This window comes from Chiloscyllium punctatum, chromosome 41 (assembly GCF_047496795.1).
Source record: "Chiloscyllium punctatum isolate Juve2018m chromosome 41, sChiPun1.3, whole genome shotgun sequence".
In the NCBI taxonomy this organism is placed as follows: Eukaryota; Metazoa; Chordata; class Chondrichthyes; order Orectolobiformes; family Hemiscylliidae; genus Chiloscyllium; species Chiloscyllium punctatum.
Window position 1 is genome coordinate 12059063 of NC_092779.1, and position 11643 is coordinate 12070705.

The window sequence follows — 11643 nt, forward strand, 5'->3', positions numbered from 1 at the left end:
GTGGAGGGATACAGGATAGCCAGAAGGGACCTGAAGAAAGGGATTAGGAGAGCTAAGAGAGGTCATGAAAAATCCCTGGCGGATAGGATCAAGGATAACCCCAAGGCATTCTATGCGTATGTGAGAAACCTGAGAATGACGAGAACGATGGTAGGTCCGATCAAGGACAGTGGTGGGAGACTGTGTATTGAGTCGGAAGAGATAGGAGAGGTCTTGAACAAGTACTTCTCTTCAGTATTTACGAACGAGAGGGACCGTATTGTTGAAGAGGAGAGTGTGAAACGGACTGATAAGCTAGAAGAGATACCTGTTAGGAAGGAAGATGTGTTGGACATTTTGAACAACTTGAGGATAGACAAGTCCCCCGGGCCTGACGGGATATATCCGAGGATTATGTGGGAAGCAAGAGAGGAAATTGCAGTACCGTTGGCAATGCTCTTCTCGTCTTCACTGGCAACTGGGGTGGTACCAGGGGACTGGAGAGTAGCGAATGTTGTGCCCCTGTTCAAAAAAGGGAATAGGGATAACCCCGGGAATTACAGGCCAGTTAGTCTTACTTCTGTGGTAGGCAAAGTAATGGAAAAGGTACTGAGGGATAGGATTTACGAGTATCTGGAAAGACACTGCTTGATTAGGGACAGCCAGCACGGATTTGTGAAGGGTAGGTCTTGCCTTACAAGTCTTATTGAATTCTTCGAGGAGGTGACCAAGCATGTGGATGAGGGTAGAGCAGTGGATGTAGTGTACATGGATTTTAGTAAGGCATTTGATAAGGTTCCCCATGGTAGGCTTATGTGGAAAGTCAGGAGGCATGGGATAGAGGGAAATTTGGCCAATTGGATAGAAAACTGGCTAACCGGTCGAAGTCAGAGAGTGGTGGTAGATGGTAAATATTCAGCATGGAGTCCAGTTACAAGTGGAGTTCCGCAGGGATCAGTTCTGGGTCCTCTGCTGTTTGTAATTTTTATTAATGACTTAGAGGAGGGAGTCGAAGGGTGGGTCAGTAAATTTGCAGATGATACAAAGATAGGTGGAGTTGTGGACAGTGAGGAGGGCTGTTGTCGGCTGCAGAGGGACTTAGATATGATGCAGAGCTGGGCTGAGGAGTGGCAGATGGAGTTCAACCCTGCCAAGTGTGAGGTTGTCCATTTTGGAAGAACAAATAAGAATGCGGAATACAGGGTTAATGGTAGGGTTCTTGGTCAGGTGGAGGAACAGAGGGATCTTGGGGTCTATGTACATAGATCTTTGAAGGTTGCCACTCAGGTGGATAGAGTTTGTAAGAAGGCCTATGGAGTATTATCGTTCATTAGCAGAGGGATTGAATTCAAGAGTCGTGAGGTGATGTTGCAGCTGTACAGGACTTTGGTTAGGCCACATTTGGAGTACTGTGTGCAGTTCTGGTCGCCTCACTTTAGGAAAGATGTGGAAGCTTTGGAGAGGGTGCAGAGAAGATTTACCAGGATGTTGCCTGGAATGGAGAGTAGGTCGTACGAGGATAGGTTGAGAGTTCTCGGCCTTTTCTCGTTGGAACGGCGAAGGATGAGGGGTGACTTGATAGAGGTTTATAAGATGATCAGAGGAATAGATAGAGTAGACAGTCAGAAACTTTTTCCCCGGGTACAACAGAGTGTTACAAGGGGACATAAATTTAAGGTGAAGGGTGGAAGGTATAGGGGAGATGTCAGGGGTGGGTTCTTTACCCAGAGAGTGGTGGGGGCATGGAATGCGCTGCCCGAGGGAGTGGTAGAGTCAGATTCATTGGCGACCTTTAAGCGGCATTTGGATAGGTACATGGATGGGTGCTTAATCTAGGATAGAAGTTCGGCACAACATCGTGGGCCGAAGGGCCTGTTCTGTGCTGTATTGTTCTATGTTCTATGTTCTATGTTCTATGATCTTCACATCCCATGGGAGATATGTGATTTTAATGTAACACTGAATAAATATTAGAAGTCAACCCAAAATGTGGCAGTAAATATTCCAGAACACAATGTGAAGTATTTGTAATTGTCCTTGTTTGGTCAGAAACCCTAACATATTTTGGTCTTGATGACTCACCATGAACAACACATAAACAATGTGGTATATGTGTGTACTACTGTAACGTGATCAAGAGTTACGGGGAAATGTCAGTAAAGTGGAGTTCAGGATATCAGATTAACGTGACCTGATTGAATGACCTGTTTGCAATCCTATGGCTTAATTCTTGTTGATTCTCTGTCCATAATAGTTCAAATGCCATTCAGTAGAAGTCAGAGGTTATTGTAACTTCCAAGCAGTTTTCAAAATAACAATGCTGCCTTTGATCTGGGCTCTAAAATGCAAAAACACCTTTCAAGCTATAATTAAATTCGATATGACTGGGTCAGAAGTTACATGACACCAGGTTACAGGTTTGTTTCAAGTCACAAGCTTTTGGAGCACTGCTCCTTCGTCAGGTGACTTGTGCCTTTGTCCACGCCAGTCCAACACTGGCACCTCCACATCATGTCCACATGACGTGGCACTGTCTTTCCTGGGTGAGTTCAGGTTCAAAATAAGAGGGTGTCCTATTTAAAACCGAGGTGAGGGGGGAATTTGTTCTCAGTAAGGTTTCTAATCTTTGGAATTCTCTTCACGAGTGAGGTCATAGGGTTGGTTTAATATGAAGGTGAAGTTACCATAATTGTACCTGACCATAGGGCTGTGCTCTCATTAGAGAGAGAGAAGGAGAGATGACGAGTGTGTTTTATCCTGAGGGTCACCGCACCACAGGCGAGGGGAGAGGCTGAGAAGGGGATTCCTTTATGGTAACCCCAGCCAGTGCGGAAGCTGGACCCACACTGTTGGTATCACTCTGCACTGTGAACCTGCAGTCCAGCCAAATGAGCTAACTGACCACAGCTTTAACAGATTGTGACGTAGAAGGGAGTCTAGGGTTAGGGGTAAATGAGTTGAGGCTGCAATCAGACCATCTGTGATTGTATTGGATAGTAGAAAAGACCCAAATGGCCCACTCCTGCTAATTCCTATGATCCTAACTGATGAACAGCAATTACAGTTTGTGAATGAAATGGGGCATGGTGTAATCTTAGCAACACATTAATATTCTTTGTATTTTAAGCTTATAAAAACCACGTATCACCCAATTTACCAAAAATAGGCCTGTTCAGTTCCGACAGGAACAGTTTAGACAAGGGCTAAAGGTAAAACAGAAGACAATGGGTTTTTGGAACGCACAAAACATGAGAATTAAAACTGGTAAGCTGCAGGCTCAGAGCACCATGCAAGAGGAGATAGTATACCAAAGGACTGTGTAAAATCCCTCAAGCTGTACCAGCAAGGCACATTTCCCATGAAGTATATGTATATATCATAGTTATCATAGTGTAAATGTTCAGGCATCATAAAGGAGGGACATCAAACCAAATCTGACACTGAGCCATGGAAGGAGAGATTACGACAGATGGCCAAAGGTTTGGGCCAAGAGGAAGGTTTTAAGGATTGTCTAAGAGAAGTGACAAATCCAGAGCTTAGGCACCAGGACGTTGAAGGCTCAGCTACCAATGGTCTTTAATGAGAATCCTTTACTTGGTATGGAGGTTTGTATCATTACTAATCCCTACTGTTTTGAGCTCTGTACAGGTATAACAAAGGAAAGCCTTGAATTGAGCAGCCCACTTAATTGGCACCACATCCACAAGCACCCACTCCCTCCACCACCCAGCAGTGTGTACCATCTACAAGATGCACTGCAGAAATTCACCAATGATCCTTAGACAGCATCTTCCAAGCCCACGACCACTTCCATCTTGAAGGACAAGGGCAGCAAATACTTGGAGATGCTGACACCTGCAACATTTTGCCCAAAACCATGTATAATCCTGACTTGGAAAATCCTGGAATTCCTTTCCCCCTCCCCCCCCACAGCATTGTGGGTGAATCTACAGCACATAGACTGCAGCAGTTCAAGCAGGCAGCTCACCCCCACCTTCTCAAGGGGGCAAATAGGAACAGGCAATAAATGCTGACCCAGCCAACAATGCTCATGTCACAAGAATGAATGAAGCACATCTGGTCTTCTAGCGATTAAAAAAGCACAGATTAAAAAAAACCTGGTGAATGTATGAAGGATTTACAAAGGTGGCACCACAATGTGGAGACTACAGCTATTGGGAACAGTTAACTCTTCAAGAGACACAAGAGCTTGACTTTAATCCGTTTCCATTCTGCTGGACATTTATGAAAAGCCAAGTCTAATACAGTTGGCACCATTGTTCTGACTAGGCATCAGTGTATGCTTCCTAACCATCCCATTGAACACCGTCAAAAGGAGGGGAGGACATTGAAGCAACTGCAGTTGTGATCCATGATTCAAGGGAAAAGGGACTCCAGCCTCAAGAGTAGGGAAGGGAGATTCACAAAGGCCCTGTCCCACTTGGAAATAAGACTGAGGTGAGGGAGAATTCCTTCTCTCAGAGGGTTGAGACTCTTCAGAACTCCTTGCTGCAGAGAGCTGTGGGGGCCGAGTCTTTGAGGCTGAGAAAGATAGTTCTTGACCCATCGGGGAACCAACGGTCATGGGGAAAGTGGATGTGAGCAGTGCCAGGTCAGTCGTGATCCAATAGAATGGTGGGATCAGGCTCGAGGGGCTGAACAGCCCACTCCTCTTCCTATTTCTTATGGTCTTATCGGTAAGAGGCTTCATAAAGGTTTTCAAGATCATGAGGGTCTCTGGGCAGAGTGGACAAGAAGAAACCATTTGCATGGCGTAGGGAGTTGAGCAGCGGAGGGCACACAGGACAAAAGAACCAGTGGCAACACATGCTACAACATTCTGTTTTAACCAGGCGAGTGGTTCGGATCTGGTATGTGCTCCCTGACAGGGTGGTGGAGGTAGGTCAGGCTCAGTTGTGGCGTTCGCTGAGAGTTGGATAACTATCAGAAGAGTAAAGATTAGCAGGACTACCGAGGAAAAGCAGGCAGTGGAGATGGTGCAGGGTGCAGGAGGGTTGGGGGGGGGTGAGATTTAAGAGAGCCGACACATACGCGATGGGCTGAATAGTCTCACTCCGTGCCATAACTGTGAATCTAACTATTCGTACAGGCCAGCTCTGTGATCCACTATCTAAGCAGGACACAGCTCCGTTTGTCGAATTGTTCAGAGGATGTCAAAGCCATTGAGACACAACTCTGGTAGTTTTAGTGATTTCCAGAATTTGACCTATTGACATTATTAGATATTATTATTGGTCAAGGTTTTGAAGGCAGTTGTGAAACGGCTGAAATTCACTGCAAATTAGGATCCATTTGTTTATATTTGCTTGTGAATTTACAGTCAGCCAAGTTTTGATTTGATTTATTGCAGTCGTGTGTACCTAAGTACAGTGAAAAGCTTTGTTTGCGAACAATACAGGCAGATCATAGTAAGCAAGGCCATACAGATCATAGGGTTCATAGACACAGTGAGGCATACAGGCTACACAAAGTAGGAGGTGCACAAAGCAAGATCAACATGAGATTTGAAATTAGAGAGTCCATTCAGCAGTCTATTAACAGCAGGGTAGAAGCTGTTCCTGAAACTGCTGGTGGGTGTGTTCTGCCTGATGGAAGAGGTTGTTGGAGAGCATTACTTGGGTGGGATGGGGTCTTTGATGATGTTGGCACCTTTCTGCAGCAATAAGAACTGTAGATGGAGTCCATGGATGGGAGGTTGGCTTCTGTGGTGGTGTGGGCTGTGCAGTGTGTATCAATCTCAGAAGATCAGACACACAGAAGGATACATGTGAAATTATAATATCCAGTGGATACAACATGAGGTTTCATCATTGAGCCATGCACCAGCCTATCACAGGTGGGCACAAGCCACCGGTCGTGAGGGATGTATATTGTGATGATGATATGGCTATAATAGACAATAGACAATAGACAATAGGTGCAGGAGTAGGCCATTCAGCCCTTCTAGCCTACAGCTCCATTCAATATGATCATGGCTGATCATTCCTAATCAGTAACCTCTTCCTGCCTTATCTCCATAACCCTTGATTCCACTATCTTTGAGAGCTCTATCCAACTCTTTCTTAAATGAATCCAGAGACTGGGCCTCCACTGCCCTCTGGGGAAGAGCATTCTACACAGCCACCACTCTCTGGGTGAAGAAGTTTCTCCTCATCTCTGTCCTAAATGGTCTACCCCGTATTTTTAAGCTGTGTCCTCTGGTTCGGCACTCACCCATCAGCAGAAACATGTTTCCTGCTGCCAGAGTGTCCAATCCTTTCATAATCTTATATGTCTCAATCAGATCCCCTCTCAGTCTTCTAAATTCAAGGGTAAACAAGCCCAGTCGCTTCAGTCTTTCAGTATAAGGTAATCCCGCCATTCCAGGAATTTACCTCGTGAACCTACGCTTCACTCCCTCAATAGCCAGAATGTCTTTCCTCAAATTTGGAGACCAAAACTGCACACAATATTCCAGGTGTGGTCTCACCAGGGCCCTGTACAGCTGCAGAAGCACCTTTTTGCTTCTATACTCAATTCCTCTTGTTATGAAGGCCAGCATGCTATTAGCTTTCTTCACTACCTGCTGTTCCTGCATGCTTGCCTTCATTGACTGGTGTACAAGAACACCCAGATCTCTCTGTACTGCCCCTTTACCTAAATTGATTCCATTTAGGTAGTAATCTGCCTTCCTGTTCTTGCCACCAAAGTGGATAACCATACATTTATCCACATTAAACTGCATCTGCCATGCATCTGCCCACTCACCTAACTTGTCCAGGTCACCCTGTAATCTCCTAACATCCTCATCACATTTCACCCTGCCACCCAGCTTTGTATCATCAGCAAATTTGCTAATGTTATTGCTGATACCATCTTCTATATCATTAACATATATTGTAAAAAGCTGCGGTCCCAGCACGGATCCCTACGGTACCTCACTGGTCACTGCCTGCCATTCTGAGATGGAGCCGTTTATCACTACCCTTTCTGTCCTATCAGCCAACCAATTTTCAATACAATCTAGAACTTTGCCCCCAATACCATGCGCCCTAATTTTACTCACAAACCTCCTGTGTGGGACTTTATCAAAAGCTTTCTGAAAGTCCAGGTACGCTACATCTACTGGATCTCCCTCGTCCATCTTCAGAGTTACATCCTCAAAAAATTCAAGAAGATTAGTCAAGCATGATTTCTCCTTCATAAATCCAAGCTGACTCTGTTACTATCCTGTTACTACTATCCAGATGTGCCTTAATTACGTCTTTCATAATAGACTCCAGCATCTTTCCCATCACTGAGGTCAGACAAACTGGTCTATAATTTCCTGCTTTCTCTCTCCCACCTTTCCTGAAAAGTGGTATAATATTAGCCACCCTCCAATCCTCAGGAACCGACCCTGAATCTATCGAACTCTGGAAAATAATCACCAACGCATCCACGATTTCTTGAGCCACCTCCTTCAGTACCCTGGGATGTAGACCATCAGGCCCCGGGGACTTATCAACCTTCAGACCTAACAGTCTCTCCAACACCAATTCCTGGCAAATATAAATTCCCTTAAGTTCAGGTCCTTCAGCCACTGTTACCTCAGGGAGATTGCTTGTGTCTTCCCCAGTGAACACAGATTTGAAATACCCATTTAATTCTTCTGCCATTTCTTTGTTCCCTGTAATATATTCCCCTGTTTCTGTCTTCAAGGGCCCAATTTTAGTCTTAACCATTCTTTTGCCTTGCACATACCTAAAAAAGCTTTTACTATCCTCCTTTATATTATTGGCCAGTTTACCTTAGTACCTCATTTTTCCTCTGCGTATTTCCTTCTTAGTAATCCTCTGTTGCTCTTTAAAAGTTTCCCAGTCCTCCGTTTTCCCACTTATCTTTGCTATGTTATACTTTTTCTCTTTAACTTTATATGTTTCTTAACTTCCCTCGTCAGCCACGGCCGCCTATGCCTCCTCCTGGGATCTTTCTTCCTTTTAGGAATGAACTGATCCTGCAACTTCTGCATTATACACAGAAATATCCACCATTGTTCCTCCATGGTCCTCCCTGCTAAGGTATTGCACCGTTGAACTTTGGCCAGCTCCTCCCTCATAGCTCCATAGTTCCCTTTATTCAACAGGGGTACTGTCACTTCTGACTGTCCCCTGTCCCTCTCAAATTGCAGATTGAAGCTTAATGTATTATGGTCACTACTTCCCAATGGCTCCTTCTCTTCGAGGTCTCTGACCAATTCTGGTTCGTTACACAATACCAGATCCAGAATTGCCTTCTCTCTGAATAGATTGGATTAGATTACTTACAGTGTGGAAACAGGCCCTTCGGCCCAACAAGTCCACACCGCCCCGCCGAAGCGTAACCCACCCATACCCCTACATCTACATCTAGATCTACATCTACCCCTTACCTAACACTACGGGCAATTTAGCATGGCCAATTCACCTGTCCTGCACATCTTTTGGACTGTGGGAGGAAACCGGAGTACCTGGAGGAAACCCACGCAGACATGGGGAGAACGTGCAAACTCCACACAGTCAGTCGCCTGAAGCCGGAATTGAACCCAGGTCTCTGGCGCTGTGAGGTAGCAGTGCTAACCACTGTGCCACCGTGCCGCCTGGTCGGCTTAGTTTAAAATAAGAGGTTATTTTGTCCTGGTCCTTTTTTGAGGAGAGGTTGTAAGGCAGAGGCACACAGCAGTCTACCAGAACCCATCAGAGAAAACAACTTGTGAGGCTTTGAAGGTTGGAACAATAGAGGCAGGCTGGCTGGGTGTGGTCAGCTCTCACAGACCAGATTTCTAGGTTTATTTTTAGTTTTTAGGTTTAGTTCTGAGCAGTTGTTGTTATGGGCTTGAAGGAGTGGAAGCTACCTTTTCCCTCTCTTGGTTACAGCTGGGCTTTCTCCCTGCTGCTGGGTTACATGTGAAACAGATAGATTTTTCTGAATTTGTCTTTTTGCCAAGGGCGTGTTTATGGGATGTTATTACATTGGAACAGTTAATTAGTAATAACTGCTATATCTATTATTTGGTTAAGCTTTCCACAAGAGTAAAGTTATTTTAAGTTTTTCTTTATTTTGTTTGTATTTTAACTGCAGAGTTTTTAAAAAATGTGTTTTGCTTAACATTGAGTACTATGATCAGTCGAATTGCCGTTGGAACACAGCACATCACATCTGCCTTTAAAATGAGTAAAAGTTAGGGCCTAGGCTACTTCCTTAAAATATTTTGAGGGGTTCTGGTCTGGTCCATAACAATATGCCATGTAGGAGTATGGCTATTGCCGATGAACCCAAGAGAATAACTCAGCACCACATTGAGTCTGTGACATGACACTGCCCATTGTACTGTGGATTTGAGTGTCTTTCAGAAGCATTGAGATCTATGAGAAACAATTGCAGCATTTCAGAGTCCATTTTAGTTCATGGAACTTGGAACAGTGTATGTTTCGTCAGTTGCGATGATTGAATATTTATGAAGCACAGAATGTAAATGTTAGAACTTAGCTTGTTAAACAATTTGCAACATAATCATGAGAAGGGACATGTTGGAGATAGTCTGGAATTTAGATGGGGATCAAGTAACATTTGTAAACACCTCTCCCTCTATTATAATTCTTAAGTACATCCTCTGAGCTTACAAGGCCGACTGTATGTCTGGGACCATTTCCAGTATTTTTCTTAATGTACACACAGTTTTGTACTGGCCCGAAACTGGTGCTAATGATAATTCTCTCCCTTGACTGTATAAATAAACGGTTGGTATTTTCTTCTCTTTATTCTTTGATGGGATGCAGGTGTCACTGGTAAGGCCAGCATTTGGTAAGACCCATCCCTACTGTCCTTCAACCAGTTGGCTCGCTACATTATTTCAGTGGGCAGTTAAAAATTAACAACATTGCTGTCTGGAGGTTTGGAGTCACATGTAGGCCGGATGGGAAAAGGACTTCAAATTTCCTTCCCAAAAGGACATTAGTGAATCAGATGGGATTTTTGTGACCATCGTCAAGATCACCATTAGTTAGATTAGCTCCAGATTTATTAGTTGAGATTAAATTCCATCGGCTGGTGTATGAGGATTTGAACTCCTGTTCCCCCATTAACCTGGTTCCTCTGGGTTACTAGTCCAATGGCATTACTATTAATCCAATGTGTAATCAATTTTTGATGGGTAGAAAACTCCTCTACTTTCAAATGATCTGGACCTGTTTCTTTACAGTTACATTGTGCCAACACTAAGGGAGGCAGTGCTGTAATTTTAAATGAAGCCACTGAGTAGGTGATCCACAGATGTTGATTCAATAGAGACTAATATATTAGGGTTATGATGCTTTTATTGTCTGTGTGGGCATTACCGGCTAGGTCAGCATTTTATGCTTATCCCTAATTGCCCAAAGTTAAAAGTCAACCATATTAACATGGGTCTGGAGTTACATGTAGACCAGACCAGGTAAAAGGCATCAGTGAACTAGATGGGACTCCCTCGATAATGGCTTTATGTTTATCAGTAGACTCAATTCCAGAGTATTTATTTCTTGGATTTGTTTACTGGGTATCATATGCCTAGGTTTGTGGTGGTCAGGAGTTACATTTTGCTTAGATGTTAGAGTCATAGAGATGTAAGGCACGGAAACAGACCCTTCGGTCCAACTCATCCATGCCAACCAGATATCCCAACCTAATCTAGTCTCATTTGTCAGCACCTGGCCCATATCCCTTTGATATTCTTATTCATATACTCATCGAGATGCCTTTTAAATGCTGTAATTGTACCAGCCTCCACCACTTCCTCTGGCAGCTCATTCCACACCCTTTATGTGAAAATGATGCCCCTCTCACCCTAAACCTTTGCCCTCAAATTCTGGACTCTCCCACCCCAGGGAAAAGACTTGTCTATTTATCCCCTCATGATTTTATGAACCTCTATAAGGTCACCCCTCAGCCTCCGATGCTCCAGGGAAAACAGCCCCAGCCTATTCAGCATCTCCCTATAGCTCAAACCCTTCAATCCTGGCAACATCTTTGTAAACTTTTTTCTGAACCCTTTCAAGTTTCACAACATCCTTCTGATAGCAGGGAGACCAGAATTGCTCACAATATTCCAAAAGTGGCCTAACCAGTGTTCTGCGCAGCCGCACTATGATCTCCCAAATCTGATTGTTTGGAGTTCAGTGGGGGATGCACCCTGCTGAAACAGTGAGACGTTACCCAGCTCTCCCTCCACCTGGCAGAGGGTCCAATGTGATCATGGAAACTGATCTGACTGTCGTCCTGAAAAATCTCTGAATTCATAAGCATTTCTGAATGAACTGCCGAGATCCCTGTGCGAACATCTCGTGTTTAATGCCTTTGGCTATGTGCACCAGGATGCTAAATGTGAGCCATCTTGAACAGTCCATGCCTTATCCTTTTTCCCATCAAGAACTAATTGTTATGACATGGGGTAAACCCCTCTGCTAATTTAAACCTGACACACAGCTTACCTCGCGCCGTAATCTATTAAATTTCGAATGACAAAGAACTACCTAGATTTCACTATTCAAATTAAAAATTATCAATTTTATTCTTTAAGTCCAACAGAGAACATTAGAATCATTATTTACAACTCCTTTCTCTTAAACCAATTTGTCACCTCCCACTCTACAATACTGGTCCGATAAATTC